This window comes from Tamandua tetradactyla, chromosome 3 (assembly GCF_023851605.1).
Source record: "Tamandua tetradactyla isolate mTamTet1 chromosome 3, mTamTet1.pri, whole genome shotgun sequence".
Classification (NCBI taxonomy): Eukaryota; Metazoa; Chordata; class Mammalia; order Pilosa; family Myrmecophagidae; genus Tamandua; species Tamandua tetradactyla.
The window spans coordinates 44,708,159-44,729,949 of NC_135329.1; the positions used below are offsets into that span (position 1 = coordinate 44,708,159).

The 21,791-nt window shown below is 35.7% G+C and overlaps 1 long non-coding RNA gene across 1 annotated transcript in view; it reads right to left on the reverse strand.

Moving 5' to 3' along the window:
* The window catches only part of LOC143676055 (uncharacterized), a 150,500-nt gene extending 140,959 nt beyond the window's left edge, over positions 1–9,541 (reverse strand). The window contains exons 1-2 of the long non-coding RNA XR_013171783.1: positions 9,282–9,541; positions 9,095–9,170 (exon numbers count right to left, since the gene is read on the reverse strand). This is a non-coding gene — a long non-coding RNA (uncharacterized LOC143676055). The remainder of the gene's footprint in view (positions 1–9,094; positions 9,171–9,281) is intronic.
* Positions 9,542–21,791: the final 12,250 nt, after the last annotated feature.

The window sequence follows — 21,791 nt, forward strand, 5'->3', positions numbered from 1 at the left end:
TTATTTCCCCAGTTCCAAAATGCATAATTGAAATAGACATACTGAGCAACTGGCAGAATCCCCACATTGGCTCTCCAACTCATGGTGTGAGGGTTATTATGGTGCAAAAGGCTAAGTGGAAGCCATTAGAACTGCCCCTACCTAGCAAAATAGTAAATCATAAGCAACACCAAATTCCTGGAGGGATTGCAGAGATTGCTGCCATTCTTAAGGACTTGAAGGATGCAGGGGTCATGATTCCCACCACATTCCCATTCAATTTTCCTATTTTGCTTGTGCAGAAAACAGATGGGTCTTGGAGGATAACAATGGATTACCATAAGCTCAACTAGGTGGTAACTCCAATTGCAGCTACTGACGGATGTGGTATCATTACTTGAGCAAATCAGTACATCCCCTGGTACCCGGTATGCAGCTATTGATCTGGCAAATGCTTTTTTCTCAATAGCTGTCAGTAAGGACCACCAGAAACAGTTTGCTTTCAGCTGGCAAGGTCAGCAATATACTTTCACAGTTCTACTTCAGGGGTATATAAACTCTCTAGCCCTATGTCATAATCTTGTCTGCAGGGAACTTGATCATTTCTCCCTCCCACAAGACATCACATTGGTCCATTACATTGATGATATCATGTTGATTGGACCTAGTGAGCAAGAAGTAGCAACTACTCTAGACTCATTGGTAAGGCATTTGTGTGTCAGAGGATGGGAAACAAATCCAACAAAAATACAGGGGCCTTCCACCTCAGTGAAATTTCTAGGTGTCCAGCGGTGTGGGGCATGTCAAGATATCTCCTCTAAGGTGAAGGATAAGTTGCTACATCTGGCCTCTCCTACAACCAAAAAAGAGGTACAATGTCTAGTTGGTCTTTTTGGATTTTGGTGACAACATAATCCTCATTTGGGTGTGCTACTCCAGCCCATTTATCAAGTGACCAGAAAAGCTGCTAATTTTGAGTGTGGACCTGAACAAGAGGAAGTTCTGTGACAGGTCCAGGCTGCTCTGCCACTTGGACCATATGATCCAGTAGATCCAATGGTGCTGGAAGTGTCAGCGGCAAATAGAGATGTTATGTGGAGCCCTTGGCAGGACCCTATAAGAGAAACACAACACAGACCCTTAGGATTTTGGAGCAAAGCCTTACCATCTGCTACAGATAACTACTCTCCTTTTGAGAAACAGCTTTTGGCCTGCTACTGGGCCTTAGTAGAGACTGAACACCTAACCGTGGGCCACCAAGTTACGATGAGACCTGAGTTGCCTATCACGAGGTGGGTGTTGTCTAACTCACCAATCCATAAAGTTAGGCATGCACAGCAGCACTCCATTATAAAATGGAAAAGGTATACACGAGATAGATCCAGAGCGGGGCCTGAAGGCACAAGCAAGTTACATGAGGAAGTAGCCCAAATGGCCATGGTCTCTACTCTTACCACATTTCCTTCTCTTTCCAAAACCAGTGCTATGGCCTCTTGGGGAGTTCCTTATAGTGAATTGACTGAGGAAAAGAAAACTCGGGCCTGGTTTATAGATGGTTCAGCACTGTGTGCAGGTACCATCTGAAAGTGGACAGCTGTAGCACTACAACCCCTCTCTGGGGTGTCCTTGAAGGACAGTGGTGAGGAAATATTCTCCCAGTGGGCAGAACTTTGAGCAGTGTACCTGGTTGTTCATCTTGCTTGGAAGAATTCACCAGAGGTGCATTTGTATACTGACTCATGGGCTATTGCTAATGGTTTGGCTGGATGGTCAGGGACTTGGAAAGACCATAATTGGAAAATTGGTGACAAAGAGGTCTGGGTAAGAAGTATGTGGATAGACCTTTCTGAGTGGGCTAAAAACATGAACATATTTGTGTCCCATGTGAATGCACACCAGAGGGTGATTTCAGAAGAGAAAGGTTTTAATAATCAAGTGGATAAGATCACCCTTCTGTGGATACCAGTCAGTCTCTTTCCCCAGCAACTCCTGTCATTGCCCAATGGGCTCATGGACAAAGTGGTCATGGTGGTAGGGATGGTGGCTATGCATGGGCTCTGCAATATGGAGTTCCACCCACCAAGGCTGACCTGGCTACAGCCACTTCTGAGTGTCCAGTCTGCCAGTGGCAGAGACCCATGCTCATACCCCGATATGGCACCACTCCCTGAGGTCCCCAGCCAGCTACAAGGTGGCAGGTTGACTACATTGGACCACTCCCTTCATGGAAAGGACAGCAATTTGTTCTAATTGGAATAGATACATACTCTGGATATGGGTTGGCTTTCCCTGCACTCAATGCTTCTGCCAAAACTACCATCTGTGGGCTTACAGAATGCCTTATCCATCGTCATGGTATTCCAAACAGCATTGCTTCTGATCAAGGAACACACTTCACGGCAATTGAAGTGCAGGAATGGGCACATGCTCATGGAATTCTCTGGTCTTACCATATTCCCCATCATCCAGAAGCAGCTGGATTGATAGAACAGTGGAATGGTCTTTTTAAAACTCAATTACAGTGCCAACAAGGTGGCAATACCTTGAAGGGCTGGGGCAATGTTCTCCAGGAAGCTGTGTATGCTCTGAATCAGCATGCACTGTATTGTGCTGTTTCTCCCATAGCCAGGATCCATGGGTCCAGGGACCAAGGGGTGGAAATGGGAGTGGCACTACTCACTATTACCCCTAGTGATACAGTAGGAAAATTTTTGCTTCCTATTCCTGCAACCTTGAGCTCTGCCGGTCTACAGGTTTTAGTTCCAAAAGAGGGAGTGCTTCCAGCGGGAGGAACAATAATGATTCCATTGAACTGGAATCTAAGATTGCCACCTGGTCACTTTGGGCTGCTCATGCCCCTGGATCAACAAGCGAAGAAGGGGATTGCATTACTGGCTGGGGTGATGGACCCTGACCAGAAGGAAATAGGACTCAACTACACAGTGGAGGTAAATAGAACCAGCTCTGCGGGTCTACAGGTTTTAGTTCCAAAACGGGGAGTGCTTCCTCCAGGAGAAACAACGATTCCACTGAACTAAAAGTTAAGACTGCCATCTTGTCACTTTGGGTTACTTATGCCACTGCATCAATTAGCCAAGAAGGGGATTACATTATTGTCAGGGGGGATTGACCTTGACTATCAGGGGGAAGTAGGACTGCAACTACATAATGGGGGTAAAGAAGAGTTTTCTTGGAATATAGGAGATCCCCTAGGGTGTCTTTTAGTACTCACATGCTCAGTGATTAAAATCAATGGAAAACTGCAACAACCCAATCCAGGCAGCACTATCAACGGCTCTGAAACTTCAGGAATGAAGGTTTGGGTCACTTCACCAGGCAAAGAACCATAGCCAGAAGAAGTGCTTGCTGAGGATAAAGGGAATATAGAATGGGTAGTGGAAGAAGGTAGTGATAAATATGAAAGACCACATGATCAGTTACAGAAACAAGGACTGTAATGCTGTTCTGTTTATGTTATACTATTTAAGTTGTAAGATATCAAGTTTAAGAATGAATATTACCCAAGAACTTGCACCCTATTCTGGGGAAATTTAATGTGTTTGCACTTATATGAAGGACAGTGGAGTATTGTTAGGTGAAAGAAAAAATGTGTCTTTTATTGTTTCTATTTTGAAATTAGGTATGGTTTAAGGTGACGTGTAGAGCTGCCAAGTTGACAAGGGGTGCACTTTCATGGTCAAGGTCATATGTCAACTTGGCCAGATGATGGTACCTGTTTATCTGGTTGGGCAAGTGCTGGCCTGTCTGTTACTGTGAGGACATTTCATAGAATTAAATCATGATCATGTCGGCTACATCCACAGCTGATTCCATTTGTAATCAGCCAAGGGGACCATCTTCTGAAATGAATAATGCTAAATCTAATCACTGGAAGCCTTTTAAGGAGGATTCAGAAGAAACAGGTTTTTCCTGCTTTGGCTGTGGAGCCTCTCCTGTGGAGTTCATCCAGACCCTCCATTGGAGTCATCAGCTTCACAACCTGCCCTATGGATTTAGGGGCCTACATTCCCATAGTTACAGGAGAAACTTTTAGAAATTTTATATTGAGAGATATTTCCTATTGATTGTTTCTCTAGATAACCCTAATTAATACATTCTTGGGTAAGAGAAATTGAAAAAATTAAATACAGTGATGAACATTCAAATGAATTGAGTATAGATTGTACAGCTTCCTTTCTACAAGTTGGAAACTGTCCTTGATGGCTGAGTACTGGGAGAAAAATCCAACATTTGTGATTATTCAAAGATCTATTCTTTCAAATAATATTTGTGAAGTATTTGGATTTAGGAGAAAGACCACCAGATAGCAATGAAGGGACATCAATTTTGTTCCAGCACCATCATTAAGAAGCTGAGTGCACTGGAATAAATCATCTAATGTCTCTGAATCTTAGTTTCCACGTCTTTAGAAAGGAGATAATCAGTCAATCTACTTTATGGGTCATTAAGATGAGAGTAAAGCCTGTTTACTTCATATTAAAATTATAAAGTCTTTTACAAATGCAAGTTAGACTTAACCAGGGTAACATTTGGAGTTAGTGGATCATTTTAACCACTCTTCAAAGAAGAGTCCAATCTCTGTGGGGCAAGGAGGCTGGTAGACTGAAGGAAAGCAGTTTTCATACTGAAGAAATGAATTTCTCACTGCATTCTGGGAGAAATCCTCTCTGATCACATCAGATTACACAATTATCAACTTTTTTTCAGTCACTGTACTGCATAAAATTACTCTCTCAGAACATGATGATTAATACATTTATTAGAAATGTTTGGAAAGTACTAAGAAATAGTGAATGATGACTTTTATTGCACACATTTTGATTGCATCATTAATTCAAATTTTGCCTGCAATGCAAATAAATGTTTCCTTTCTCTCTCTAAAGTAATTTAAATTACTTCTCTAAACAAACAAGTAAAATTAAAAAAACCACATGTCATGGTTAAGCTGGTCTCTTATTTAATAATATTCTTTAGGTCATTTAAAAGGAAAATGCTGTGTCTTCATTAAGCACCTGGCTTAAGAGATTGATCCAAAGCATCTTTATTTACCAGTCTCAGCAGATGAAAAAGCACTTTCAGTTGCAAATTCGTGTAGTCTCTTTTACAGGCTGATTCTTTGGTGTTGTTGCCATGGGCTCTGGAAGTTTGGGAAAAGCCCTGGAATGTTGATTTTTTAAATTGTCCACTTAGTAAAATCTCTGTATCTTCAACAAGACCATCATCTAGAGGAAGTGTTGACCCAGAAAATATCTTTCTTTTGTTCATTTATTTGCTCATGCATGCATTACATATCCCTTCATTTATGATACACTGCCATGCACCAGGCATGCTGCTAATTAATAGATAAATTACCTCTGCCACTGCCCTTAATGTTCACAGGCTTTTATGAACATGCTGCTGGGGTAGAAACACAGAAAACAGTTAGCAAAGACCAAGGATAGGGTGCACGGGTGGTTCAGTGTTAGAATGCTCGTCTTCCATGCAGGAGACCCAGGTTAGATTCCCGGACCATGTACCCTGCCCCTACCCCAACCCCCCCCCCCCACAAAAAAAAGACCAAGGATAAGGTTAAGTGGACAGGATGTCTTCTTAATGTTTTAAAGAATTAATTAAGGTAATTCATGTATATTCAGATTGCCCCCAAGAACTCAAGAACTTATGAGTATAATTAGATTCACATTTAAATTACAGATAATTCCTACTGGCTTGGAATTCCCTGCTTGCCTAATGGCATAGTTTTTCCTCCCTTAATTTTCTCTCCTCTATATCTCCAAGATTTCTCAGGGTGTGAGAGGGAAATACATGCACCCTCGAATCAGGCAGGGGCAGTGCTGGATTCTCGGACATCCTTAGTTTAGGGATGCAGCGTCTCGCTTCTCTGGTACTAGCATTTCAGCTGCCCTTCTGCCTGTGCAACCACCACCCACATTGTTACCACATTCTTTGTGGATTTCCAATAAATACAATTGTTGGTCCTTTTACCTGTTCTGTAGCTCTGCCCCATCACATTCCACCAATGTTCTCCCATGTTCCATGTTCCCAAGGCTTCCTTTGAATATTAGCTACGGCTTCCACAGGATGCTCTCTGTGCCATCAGGCTCACCTCCACCTGTACATGTATATTCCCCTGCTGATAACCTGTGGCATTCTCACTCTAATATATGTCTTTAAATTCAATTTTCCTTTTATTGCAAGTACTGTTTTTATTGTTAACAGATAAAAGTAGATCAACAAAGAACTTAAATTCAGTTTTTGTATAATGTGCAATTTCAGAAAAAAAATAAAAATATTTAAATTAACTCTGCAAACTCATGCAATGCTTATGCCTTAAAATATTGTCCAAAAAATTCTCTTTTTTTAGATTATTTAAATGCAGCATGCTAATTTCAGGACTTGTTAACAACCTAATATGCTGGATTTGGAAAGGAGAACCACGGCTGATGATTAAAATTATTTTCCAAAATAAGGCAGGCATAGAGTTCATTAATTGAATGTCAAAAGCTTTTTTAATAAGTCAACGTTTTAGAACAGGATGAATTTTACCCTTCAAATTTGGAGTCTCCATCAAGGAAAAATTGTCATATACATTTTCCTTGAAATATTTGAAGAAATGTCTTATAAACTTTTCATGTATTTTAATTCATTTTACCTATTTTAGTATTATTTATTATAAGGTTATTTTAATCATTTTAATAGTTTTGCACTAGCTAAATTTACTCTCTGTTTTATGTATATTAGTGGGATATTTCATTACATTTAGGAGATTTATGATAAAACATTTTCTAGCACCAACTTGGTTCAAGGTTGGAGATGTGAATGGTTTTTTTATTGCTTATTTCTATTGCTGTATAACACATTAACACATGCACAGTATCTTAAAACAACACACAATGATTATTTCACAGCTTCTGTGGGCTAGGAGTCTGGAATACTGGGCTAAATCCCCTGCTCAAAGTTGAACAAGGTTGCACCCAGGGAATTAACCGGGCTGTGTTCTCATCTGGAGGCATGACTGGAGGGGAATCCACTTCCAGCCCAACCCAGGCTGTTGGCAGAATTTATTTCCTTGCAACTATAGAACTGAAGGCCTCAGCTTCTTATTATTTGCTGGCCAGACTTTACCTGGGCAACTAGAGGCTGCCAAAGTTCCCTGCTAAGCCCTCTCCACATCCAACTCACATCATGACCACTTGTTTCTTCAAGGCCAGTAGGAGCACAAAAGAGACACTAGTGAGATGTCCTACAATATAATGGAATGATGAGAGTGACATTCCATCACCTGTGCCATATCCTTTGATTTGAAGCCAGCCAAAGGTACTGCCCACACTCAAGGGGTGCTGATTATACAAGTGTATGAACACCAGGAGATGGGGGTCACTTGACATCACCTTAGGGTCTCTCAACCATCCATTTTAGATTTGTAAATGGGTGGTAAGAAAATTTAAGTAACAAAGAAGAATACGTGACAGAGACCCCATATGTGATTTACAAAGCCAAAAATATTTACTAACTGGCTTTTTCAGTAAGCATTTGCTGACCCTTAGACTTCAGGGTATAAATTGGAAGACAGAATACAGAACACTGAAAGTAGGAAGTGTCTTCTGGATATGTCCTGAAAGTTATTATGGTATGAAGAACAAGAAAACATCAAAAGTATGTTTCATTTGTTTTGTTTATAAGAGTAGATTAATATATTTTTTGGTAACACGATCTATATGCACATCCAACACTCTAAAAAATATCATATAATTCTGATACCCTGTGAGATTAAATTCTTTAGCTCGTATTGTTTGTCACCTGAGACTGATTAGTATCTAAATTATAGGCATTTTATTCAAGAGTCCATCTATGAGAACTGCTTTAGAAAATCTTGGATCTAACACAGAGTCCAATACATAAGAGGAGTGTAATTTGCTCTGAAGGAATCACTGCAGCATTTTGGAGGGAAAATTGCTGTTTTTTAGAAGTTCCTATGGACAATTCTCATAAACAGAGGAAAAGTGGCCAAATGAAAAAGAAAACTGGAAAAGGCATTGTCTCAAATGCCCAAAGTAGCAAAGAAGAGTGCCCCAAACGACACTGGAGAAAATGCTTCCTCAGAATTCTAGTAATAGGTAATTGATGTCTCCTCAAAAGATAGGATGAGAATCACTTACAAGAAGAGAATCTCTAAGGAAAAATGAAAAGATCATTTTCTTGACTCTTTTACTCCACAGGTATGAGATTATCACCAGAGGTACTACCAAGAAGGATAGGATTGGCAGAAAAAGATGTATGTTTAGGTGAATCAATACATTTCTTGAAAAGATAATTTAGAAGGCAAAAATATCAAAGTAGATACTTAGAAAACAGTTCTGCAATAAATTTCTCTTAATAAGAAAACTGTACAGTGGGGTACATATTTGTTCACTGAAATATTATGTTTTAAGTAGCACAAAACTAATTTCATATTCTCTAGCCCCATTATAATCTATTTTCCTGCACTGTGCACAACAGACATTTATAAACTGTGAGATGTAAGAGACAAACCAAATTCTTCTTTTTCCACAATGCAAAGAGATAATCTATACTAGTTTTAGCAAAATACTTTAGTTATAAAATTCATATATGTTTAATTTTCTAATTTGTCTTTAAGAAATAAAGGAATATGCCCGAAAGAGTGATGGAGACACTGTAATTTGCAATAATTATGAACCATCATGTAACAGCCATTGGTATTAAACAGCATATGATAAATCTATTATACGTAATACTTTTAGTTCTTCTGATGTAAGCAATTCTTCTGTCTACTGTCATTGGTGTATCTATATAAGGGAACATAAATGTGGTAGTGAGAAAAAGATGTGCTTTTATTTATATAAAAGAAAATATTGCTTCATGTCAGAGTCCTAATTTTATTAAATGAAAAATAAAGCCTTTAGCTTTAATCAGACTTTTAGAATAATAATTTCTTTAAGAACTGATTCCTCCTCTTGCCCTTACCCATTATGATGAGAAACCAAGAATAGAAAATACTGAGCTAAATTACATACAAAAACTAGAGTTGTTCTTTATCATAACACATAGAAATGCAATGCTATAAACAAGGACTCACCTCCATCTCTGGGCAGGCATTCCGGTTCCTCAAAGTATGAGAACAAAACTTCATTATGTCTTCCAGTTGCGCAGACCTAAGGGTAGTGATATAACAAAATTCTAGTATGTTTACTGACTTTAAGAGAAAGAGAATGAAAGAAGGTGGAGTTACATGCCACCAATAGTTATTACTGTGGCATATTTACCTCTCAAGTCTCATTTCTTACTGTTTCTTCTCTCTAAATTATATGCTTTCATCATGCTGAACTTCTTCCGGTTTGCCAGACACACTCAGCAGTCTCATCTTCCAGCAGGTCAGGCAACACACCCATACCCTTCAGTGGCTAAATCAAGTTTAAATTTCAAGTCACTATAATATTGCTTCCTTTTGAAACTTCCTTTCGACCCTCAAAGCCTGGGTGAGATGATTTTCTTATAACCCATGCCACATGGCTGGATAATATGCCTTAACTTCTCCTTCTCCCTCTCTAGTGTGCAAACACAAATAAAGGACAGGCACTAGATCTCTATTTTTCACTGCTGTGATTCCAAATCATAACAGACTGTCAGGCACAGCAAAAGTTATATATATATATATATGTATATACACATACACATACAATCAAATTAAATTTGATTGATAAAGGATCTCAAAGAGTTGATATATATATATATATATATATATATATACATATATATATATATATATATATAGTACACTGCACAAATGTAGCCAGGGAGGGAGCAAGCGGGTCTGAAATCCAAACCACACTATTGAGTCCTGAGCCCGAGCTAGGAGCTCAGGCTAGAAGGAAGATGGACTTCTGCTAACCAGGCCCTGTTGGCAAGGCAGCAGATGCCCAGAGCGGGTACTATCTTCTAATTCACACAGATTTTTCAAATAAACTAGTCATGAACCTGATAATGAGCTACCTTCAGAAACTCTGAAAAAGTGTACCTACACACCCCACCCCCTAAAAAGAAACTTCTTTTGCCTATTTGCAAATGACTAATCACAGCATTTTTGTGGTTTTTAATTTTATGACAAAACTCAAAGTATGCATTTCAAAGTTAATAAGGAAATTAAGGAACGCAAAAACTTTTTTGAAAATGGCATGGCTAGAGTTCAAAAAGTTTTAAATGACAGAATTAGAGATGACTCCATTAAGGGTAGAATATTAATGCAAACAAGAATTATCAGAGCAAAAATTTCATTTTTTAAGTAATTTTTCTTGGAATTAACTAATCATAGGTGGATCTAGCTAAAGTCATTTGGGAAGGAAACTTCTATGAAAGTCTAAGGTAATAAGACTATATTTTAGATTCTGTAGTGTTGCTCATTCAATTCTGGCTGTTATGCTGGTTATTTTGAAAATTAATCTGTTAAAATAATGCTGAAAAGACTTATACTGGAAAGATCAGAGAAACAGGTAGCATTGATTGAAAAATATAGATATAGAGCCATATGAATCTGTAAAGCAAATATATTCCATCTGTCATCATGGCTTATTTCTAGGGGGAAAAACTATAACAAGAAACAAATGGGAAAAAAAACCGTCCTTTTCGTGACAAATAAATTTTTGCTATTTTAGCTCTATCACAAGAAATGTAAAAGTCACACCAGAAAAGACTTATTGAAAATTTCTCCCTGGTGTCTTCATTTGATATTTTATATGTAACCCCCTTGGGAGCTAGATATTTGGTTCACAAGTTACTTAAAATGTAATAGCAAATAAGCCACAGTCCTGTCAAGGATGAAATTATTCAATGTGACTTAAATAAATCCATTTTAAAATGTAGTCATATCTCCAGAGATATCTTTTTAAAAATAAGCAACTTTTTATTTATTTGCAGTTAAGTAAAGTCACCTTCCTTGAATTTTAGACTTTGCTTTATTCACTCACCTATTCAACAAATACCCACTGGGCACCTACTAAGTGCAAAGCATTCTATATGTCTGCAGATGATAAAATACAGGGATTCTTTTCTTAGGCTTTAAAGTTATATAATTACTGATGATTCAAAGGATAAACAGGTTCAGAGAAAGAGGGATTCACTTAAAGAAGGTAGGTAAATATCTTCCTGGATGAAACATACTGAACAAGGGATTCAAAGTATAAGGAACTACTGGACACGTGAAGATATTGGAAAAGGATATTCCAATAGAGATTAACTCAGAAAAAAACACACATAAATATAACATACTACAAATAAAGTATACACATATGCATACTATAGCAGTCTATATATAAAGAAATATAATGATCAATTAACTATGGAAATATTTTCAACTTCGCTAGAAATTAATATAACCCTGGAAATATTTTCAACTTCACTAGAAATTAATATGTTCTTAATTAAAGTAAAATGAAACTCGATATTTCCCTATCAGTTTGACTCAGTAAAGAGATTCATGAAACCCACTGGCAATGTCATGAAGAAAAAGAAATCTATACCTAGCTGGAGTAATAGCAATTTCTGAACAGATTTTGGCAATCTGTATCATGTCTCTTACAAAGTGCTCATCAATTGACCCAGCAATTCTACTGCTGGAAATTTAACCTAAGGCAATAGGTATCAAAGGTGTATGTATGTGTAGTGAGTCTCTCTATATTAGTGCTTGAAATTACAAAGGGCCAGGGACATCTTAAATATATGATGTTATATTTTAAAAATAGAACTGCAGGAAGCAAATAAAATGAAGTAAACTTATAATTGTGTAGATCGATGCGCAGAATATAATTAATTGAGAAAGCATAATAGAGAGTAGACAGTAATGTATAGTACCACTTCTATAATATAAAATATTATGTGCACACTCACATGGAGGAATGTTATTTGAGAGGATATCTACCACTAGTGGTTTTATCTATGTAATGGAATTTTGCGTAACATTGTTTTTTGTATTTTTTAACATCTGGAATTCATAATTTTTTTTCAAATACCTTAGGTTACTTATAAAGAAAGAAAATCAGTGGACATACCTTCAATAGCAGCAAGCTTTGTGTAAAGACTAGAGTAAGTTATAAATCAATTCAAATGCACTCACTCAGCAATGTCTGTTTAATAAATTAAGTATAAAGAAATTTATTAGCCATCTATGATAAGGTAAAGATAAGCCAATGTCCTCTGTGGACATTGCGGAATATAAAGTTTCAGACTAATCAAGCCAGCCACAAGTCTTGATGAACATGGAGGACAGGTAAAGTTTGGATGAGGACTTCGAATACTGAGTTGCTAGTGATTTCTAAAGAAAATTGGAAAGAATGTGGAGGCCAGAAGATCCTGGACCAGGCAACAGTCCTGGAGGAGTCATTTTGACCTAATCATTTTCACCACGAAGTTGATATGCTTGACTCTTTCTGCAATTTGAGAAAAGAATCAAGTGTTAAGGGCTTACTTTTGAGGAAATGGATTCCAAAAACCTACTGAGCATCCAAATTTTTTGAAAAGATATCCTAGTTTTGGGTTTGCGAGGGCATAGAATCTTCTTCCAGGCCCTAAAATGCTGCAATTAATACATTGTTTATTTTTATGGTGCCGATTCCACCTGCACCTGGTAAAGAAATTACTATAATAAAATAGCACTGGTGCTACACTGTATGCTCTCTAAGGGTAGGGTGACAGATCAATCTTGCTTCTCTTAGATCTATAACATCTGATACTTCATAGCACATAACTAATTACTTCAAAAATAGGAAAAGAATCATGCATTTTTTTACTAATGCCATTTTAGGTTTGAATTTTTCTAAACATTTGTTTATTTTTATTTCAATACTCACAGCTCAACAATATTTAGCAGGATGCCTTATAAGAAATAACTCCCATTTGTTTACCTATTCAACAAATGTTCACTGTGAACTTTTCTCTGTGATTGGCAGAGGCAAATAATGAAACCACAAAGATGAATAAATGAGTCGTAAGACCTCAAAGACTAAACAGTTTTATGAGGAAATGAAAACATAAATGAACAATTACAGCCCAAATGAAATCTCAATTCTCAGAAGGAACTGGGCATTCATTGAAGTGAGTGAGGTTAAGTCATTTGAGATAAAATAGTTTTCTGCCTGTCATCAAGAAACCTGGAGCAAAACACTGAAATTGGTGCATGGCGCTGTAGTCCGATCCCAGCTGAATGTCTGGAGGCATTTTGATCTCTCTGTTCCTAAAGCATATGTAGTAATGTCAATATAAGGAATATGTGGTAATCCTACTCTGCTTCCGTGAAGTGAGTAGACTAATCCCCTCAATTACCATTTCTGGTATTAGCTACTCCTTCCTCACCCCATGGAATATTCCCAGTAAAACATTAGAAAAAAAAGAAAGAAACTGGTCGCACTATTTCAAATGGAATTTTAGAAAGTAACAAATTAAATTATCATTTGGTGTTTGCTGGAGGATTGCCCTGATCCCTCCTCCTGAGAATTTATGTTCTATAGACACAGTGTGTTCTTTATTTTTATTTCCTACCTGCCTCCTAAAACAGTTGGATATATGCAAGGAGATTATATATGAAGTGATTTTTCATGTGTGGGTGTTTATAAGTTCAACATTTTCAAATAGTAGAAATTTAATATCTATATTTTTCTTTGACATCTGCATTAGGTCAAAATGAAAAAAATTATATTGATTATAAGTGCTTAAAATTTTTAAATAGGTCTATACAAAGCAGTCATAGGAAAGTCAGACCTCATAATTAGATTAAACCTCTGTTTCCATGAGATTAGGTTTGTTGGAGAATTGTTGACCTTTCAATATAGCCAGAAAAATTTCATATTTGTTGAATAAAATTTGCAGGACTTTTCTTGGCTTTCGGAATATTGTCTTAACATTTTAACTATGTTTTCTATAGTGGTAAAATATAACAAAACTATCTCTTTCAAACAAATTTCCATATTGTCATTGAAGGGAAAAATTAAGAAACTAGTTGTTACAACTGAAGCTAAAGTCTCAAGAATATATGACAGCATAAGGCAAATAAAGCAAAGTTTAGAGAAATTTCACACTCTAAAGAATTAGCTTAACTTTGGTAAAGTATACTTAAAAAAATACTGATTGCAAAATGAAGGCATTTCTGTAATTCTCCCATGTTGAACAAAGGAAACAAAAGTTTTCCAAACAGCACATTTTAAAAATTCTCTTCCTCACATCTAAAATGCAAATTCTGAGGGATTATAATTAAATAAGCACATAAATTTAGTTTTATTCCTTTTGCTTCTAAAGAAAACAAACTAAATCAGTGCTTAATAATCCCCTCCCAACAAATAAAGTATATCCCCCAGTAGGGAAGTTCATCTGTTATCAAAAAGCCTGAAAATTGTTGTCAGGTGAAGGTAAACTACTCCAAATTCATCCATTTGGAAAATTGTAACCACTGAACTGGAAAATCCATTCCAGCGATTTGGAAAAGTGCACTCCTTGCATGATCTAATCAAGGAAACCGCAGGCCAAAGTCTTGAGTCTACACTTATACTGTTTTAATATTTCAAAGTTTAACTTCTGCTCTGGTGATGGACAAACTCAAATTCCAATGGGACAGTTAAGTAATAACAAATTTTTAAAAGAAAGCTAGCACCAGAGGAAAATGCATGGATGCTGATTATCTCCCGGATTTTGGATGCTCCTGTGGGGAGGAAATCACATCCCGCTCATCAAGAGACTGGCACAGTGGCTCTGTGGGAGGTAATAAGAAACACTGATTTAGCATCAACAGCAAGGTCCTGGTATACACATGCTAATGATTACTGCCAGACTCTGACAAAATCAACAGTCCTTTTAAAAGATAATGTAAGCAATTATCATCCCTATAGAGTCAAGGGAACTCTCTCCCTTTTGGTGTCTAAAGTATCATCTTAATTTTCAATATCAGTGAGACTCTTAGGAAGGATGAAAGTGGCTGAACCTCATTATTCCTGCCCCCAGAGATTAGGAGATGAAGTAAGCAAGCTCACTTTACTTATTTTTGATCTCCATTAGTCTGGTGCTATTTAATATGCAACTGGAAAACAGGCTCAAGTCTACCAACAAACAGTTACATTTTTTTCATTCCCCAAACTAAAATCATCCATTCTCTAACACCCAGTAAAAAGCATTGGATTTCTGTCCTATGTAACTACTCTTCTTTTGTCTAGCAAAAGAACAGCACATAGAACATCTGTTGCTATCAATCTTATTTGCAATAAATTTCTGAATGGACAAATCAGACATTTTGTCATGAAAATGTGGGGGGGGTGAATCACAAAGAGTTTTGGGAAAAAAATATAACATCTATCAGATGCTTTTCAGTGAGGCTCTGCTGCATCTTAAAAAAAACTGTTAAAAAATTTAACATTAGGTGGTATATTATACACCTGTATGCCATGCAGTTATCTGAAGTTTGTATGTAATTTTTGTAAGCCTTACATTTGTAAAGCTAATAAAATAGTTTAACAATAAAGCATTAAACATTTACTTCATCAAAAATTTGTAGAAATATGTAAATATATATATACATATATGTATGTCAAAGCAAGAATAAGATGTATTCGTAGTGCTACTTAACATTTACTGAGCATTTGGTATGTACACACATATGGCTAAGTGCTTTCTGTGAATTATTATATTTAAATATTTGAAAAACTGCACAGCGGACATCCCCCCATTTAAAAGATCATGAAACTTAAGGAAAGCTAAGCAGGTTGCTTATGAACACATAGCTGAAAAGTAGTAAATGTAGAATGCAAACTCAGGCCTGAATCCATGAAACTTACTGGACATTTTTTACTAGAAATAAAATTTTAAGATATCTGACAAGAATAAATTTGGCAAGATCAAACATGGACAAAATCAGACAATCAGTTCAATCAATTCAAACTATTTCCACTTATTAAAACCTCATATTGCTTTCATTTCTACAATTATCTGTCTCTGTGGCCATGCATACGTCTGTTTAGCCCTTCTTTGAATTAATTTATTCACATATAATGATAGTTATGGATTGTAATATGAGCCAAGATCATTTTGCTCAGAGTCAAAATAAGTGTCTAGTATTTAACTTCTTGAATGTGGATCTGTTAGCCAAAAAAAGTAGCATCTTAAATATTCAGTAGCAGTGAATATTCACATGTAACATGTGAAGACAGAAAAAAGAATCTCTATTCTTCTTTCTCTACACTTATATTCATACCTAAAATAATTATTTTAAATCTTTAAAATTTTATACTCTCTAAAAATTCGATTATGTCTCCCACTATTTGTCCATTAATAAATTGGAAACTCTCACTTTGTTGGCATTATGTTTGCCAGAATTTGAGGACTGTTATGTGATGATACTGAGTGAACAGGAAAATTATTATGAAATACAGAAATTCTTATAAGAGTGGTAAAATGATATTGGAATTCTAGAATTCAAACAGGGAGATATCAAGTCTGTCTGGGAGAGATCAGGGAAGGCAATATATGTGTAATAACAGGACATACTCTGTCCGTATGCACTGCCTAAAAATGCATCATTTGAATGCAAACCTTTTAGACAAGACTCTACTATTCTTCCTGTTTAAACATAGCACTTGAAGCAGGCAGCATTAATGTTCCACTCACATACTTTTGACATTCATCTCTACACACCAAAGGCTATGTAGTGAGACCACCCACAATCCTGCCTGAACACATTTTTCTGAGCATTTTCAGCTCCCACTCAGGGCTAGCTAGAAGTATCTGAGAATTAATTTTTCTCAGAAGGAGATGTCTACAAATGGTAAACTGGGACTGATGGATAAACTGCCTCAGATTCTCTGCCCCTCTGAAGTATTATTCTACATCATGTTTCAGAGTTTCTCAGTGGGATTGAACTCTGCTTTCTCAAAGTGGTAACTAGCTTTATAATGTAGCTGCTATTGCTTTCTTCCTATTGCTATCCCACTCTCCACTCTCCAGCAAGTGTTTCCTTGGACCCCTCCCTGATCAACTATTTGCATTCAATTTCTTATCTCAGCATCTGCTTTGACAGAACACAGACCGAGACATTTCTCTCCTTAAAATTCTCATAAAACTTAAGCCTCATTATCTTTTAGATGTAGTTTGATTCATTTTCTTTGAGGGAACACTTGATGCCCTGTGCTCTGGAAATACCTACAGCACACAACTGATTGAGGCAAGGCATCGAATTCTGGTTAGCAGTTTTTGTACATATGCTTCTTAAGAGTTTTAAGTAGGAAATTGGGCTCAAGTTTGTAGGAGTCATACATAGTATTTGTCAACTGACTAAGTCAAATATGTTAGGTTGGAATATTTTATTTCTTATAAAAATTGTTCCTATTGTGAGATTTTTATTAAATATTCATAAAATATTTCTCTGTAATGAATGTATATCTAACTAATACAGCTTCCCAGAGAACATTTAAATTTAACATCAGTCACCAGATAAAACTGTATTTCAGATAATTACCATGATTTCAAACTAAAGGAGAAGAAGTATAATAAAACAATTTTTATCACTGGGATCTAAATTATTTTTTAATCTCTATGCCCGACTCATTGTATAATTTAAGATAACTAAATTTTCCTGTTTAACATTTTGGAGTATCCTTTAACATACCAGATTAAAATTTTTTAATATTTACAAAATATGTCCACCAAAATTATTAATTAAGATGACCCAAATTAAGTTTCCCTGAGGAATTTAATACAAGTATATCATATCACCAGATTTCTACTGTGCCTAATTACTATGCCTATTGTAATATTGCCAGCTAATATTTATTGAACACTTATCATGAACACAGTATGCACTAAGAACTTTCATATGTTATCTTATTTAATCTTAAAAACAACCTTAGAAAGTAGAGAAAATTTTCCTCGTTTTACATGTAAGAAAACCGAGGAATAGTGCATGTGAGAGCTCCAAGTGAAGGAGCCTAGGTCCCTATGTCTCAGGGCCATGCTCATAACTCCTCTGCAATGGACTTCTTTGGAACCTGCTTCAAAACTCCAGTGTTTCAGAAGTATAAGAAGAGTTATTCTTCTTCATTTAGCCTCAGAAGAAAATTGAAATCATGAACTTAAAAGATTGTGAAGATGAAAATTCAATTAAAGTTGATTGAGCTCTACTGGTAATGGATTCAGGATCAAGAAATTGAGCAATCATGAGCAGTAAATCATAGAATTTTAAAGCAAAAGTGGTCTGATATCACATAAGTGAGAATAATATTTCAGCCCAGAAGGGCAATACAATATACTGGTTAAGAGTGTGACTTCTGGAACTAGACAATCTACTTAAAAGTACTGCTTAAAAGTAGTACTTAAAGGTCCCATCTCTCTCTCTTTATTCTGTTTCTGTATCTAAAAAAATGAATGTTATGTGCAAAGCACTTAGAACACACATGCAAACACCTGTGAATATAATGATAGATTGTCTCTAATGAAAGATAGGAAAGAGGTGCATTGTTCTGAGAAGATGAGAAGAGAATGAGGAAAAAACTCTGTGGGGGTGGTTGTTGCCAGTGAGAATGTAGAAAGCAGCATGTTCTATGCCATGACCCAACTGTGTAATACCTCCCAATCTTGAGTAAAGCCAAAAAGGAGGGATGATGCATTTGAAATGAATGCCTTTCTTATAAGGACTCCAACAAATAATTCTCTGCCTAGGGTGATGTCAGGTGAAGCAGACAAGGAAGTTCTGAAGTACACAGACTTTGAGAAGTGGGCTTATGAATTGCTTTTGGTAATGGAATTGTAGATTGGACTGTACTGAAACATATCTCAGTAACAGATGCCCGTGCTGACCTCTGGGTCACATCAGTACGGAGGCACTTTGAGTTAATCAGGCTACTGCTATAGCCACATTATTTCACAGACTATCAGTGCACTCAATATCATTGGGAACAGTGCCATTAAATCTGATCATATCAAAGAACCCATTCCCAAAACTCCAGAACCACTACGTAAAATTCACACTTAAGATTCTGCTCCTTTACAACCACTTTTGGTACAAAAGTCCAGACTATACCAATCAGGGATTATCCACAGAAACAGAACCTATATATATATATACACACACACATATATACACACACACACATATAACATATATAATGTATATACATATATATAATATATATATTATATATATTATACACACACACACACATGTGGGAGGAAAAAGAATACATACAATTACAAAGAAGGATAAAAAGAAATTTAACACAAGGAATTGGCTCATATAATTGTGGTTAGTCAATCCAAATTCTACAAGACTGGCTGTAGACTGGAATTTCCAGCCAAGAAGATGTTGATGTCTGGAGCCCACATTTCCTAGAGGAAAAGCTAGTAGACCGGAATTATTAAGAATGATTGATGTTGAAGTCTTGAGGCAGAAATTTTTCTGACTTCTGTAATCCTAGTTTTCGTAAATTAAGATGTCCAATTGATAGGATGAGGTCCACCCAAATTATGGAGGATAATTGCCTTTATTTAATTAAGGTCATCTGAGTGTTGATGATAACCTCTTCTACTAAATTCCTCAAAGTGACGATGAGGCCAGTATTTGATTTTTTTTTTTGATCATTCCCTTCTACATATATAATCAGTAATTCACAATATCATCACATAGTTGCATATTCATCATCATAATCATTTCTTGGAACATTTGCATCTCTTCAGAAAAAGAAATAAAACAAAAACAGAAAAAATATTTATACATACCATACTCCTTATCCCTCTCTTTCATTGATCACTATCATATCAAACTAAATTTATTTTAACATTTGTTCCCCCTATTATTTATTTTTATTCCATATGTTCTACTCGTCTGTTGACAAGGTAGATAAAAGGAGCATCAGACACAAAGTTTTCACAATCACAACAACACATTGTGAAAGCTATATCACTATTCAATTATCCTCAAGAAACATGGCTACTGGAACACAGCTCTACATTTTCAGGCAGTTCCCTCCAGCCTCTCCATTAAATCTTGAATTTTACAGTTGGATATCATAACACAACTGCCAAACAATTTCCCAAAATGTATGTACCATTTTACATTCCATTATAAAAGTACAAGTTCCATTTTTTTTTCCTCACATCCTTAGCAACACCTTTTATTTTCTGTATTTTTAAATGTATTATTCTTGTGAGCATGAAGGGTTATCTAGTGGTCCTTATTCGCACTTCACTGTGATATCATATTGAAAATCGTTCCACATACTTAATGGCCATTTCTATATCTGCTCTGGAGAGATGTCCATTGATGTCCTTTCTCACTTTTTAATTGACTTATTTGTCTCTGTATTATTTAGTAGTAAGTGTTCTCTATATTTTCTAGATACATGTCCATTTTCATATATATGAGTTTCAAATATTTCTTCCATTCTGTGCACTTTCTTTACACTCTTTTAATGGTATCTCTCAAAGCACAAAATCTTGTATTTTTGTTGAAGTTCAACAATTTATATACTATTGGGTATTTATATAAATCTAATATTTCCTGAATTTCATGAACCTTTTAAAAACTGAACTTCTAACATTTGAAATGGGTTAGACTCCAAAAAAAAATGAAAAAACTTTTCAACCAAACCACCAGTTCAAAACATTTTTTCCTATAAGAAACCAAATTCAAAGTGAACCCTTGAATAAATCAGACTTACCTGATCATTTTTATTTAAAAACATACATACATATTTTCCCTGATTTTATCTGTTTGTAATATTTTACAATTCTGCATTTCAATTTTTTATATCTGGATTTGTTTTCAAATGAATGCTCTCATTAACTTAAAATTCCTAAACTTCTTATATGATGTACAAATCAGGTAAACTAGCATCACCTCTACATCATGTTTAAGATAATACAAAATGTAATAATTATCTTTTTGAGTAAATTTAATGAGAATTCTTCCAAACATTTTTTATATTGACATTAATCATGTTCTGCAGTTTATGACTGCAAACATAATTGCCAAGATCTTTAGTTAAATTTAAGACCTTGTAATAATATAATTGAGTTCACTATTTCTATATTTTATAAAGTGGCTATATCTTTGGTTCATGTTAATTAATTAATTAGATAAGTAAGTAAGTAGGTATGAAACATGTGATTAGCCAGAGTTCTGTTATGTGGGCTCATAGCTTTGCCAGTCTATTAAAATGCTTCTATAAGACAGAGCTCTCAATTACCTGTCTTTTGGTTTTCTTTGTAAAGTAGAAACTCTTTTTGTTTTGTTTAAAGGTTTTCATTATTATGGGTGATTGAGACCTAATAAGAGAAATAGTGTTGGAAAAATAGAACTATATGCAAGATGAGATGTTTTATTTATTAAGGGAAAAATTAGTTTTGCCATCAATTTGCTTGCTAATCCAGTATATGAAAGGAGATTGTTTAAGAAAAAAATGTATGTTCCTTGAGTTCTAATTATCGAAAATAATAAATTCCTAAGCAAAGAGTATAATTTGTTGATATCTTGGCAAATCTGGCTCAAGTTCAATAGATTCATATCAATAAGATTTTTAAAGATCTCATAAATCCTTTACATTCAAATAATATCTAAATTCAAAGTTGATTTTCTTTCTGTTAAAAATGGTAAATTAATCTTAGAATAGTCAATCTGTTCTTAATGATATTAATAAAAGGTTATTGTTTATCTTTGGTATACAATCTAACCAGATAGCAGAGATTTGGTATCTTGTCAAATCTTTCTGTTCTATGTGCTGATTCTTTTTATTTCTTTCATAATTTAAACAAAA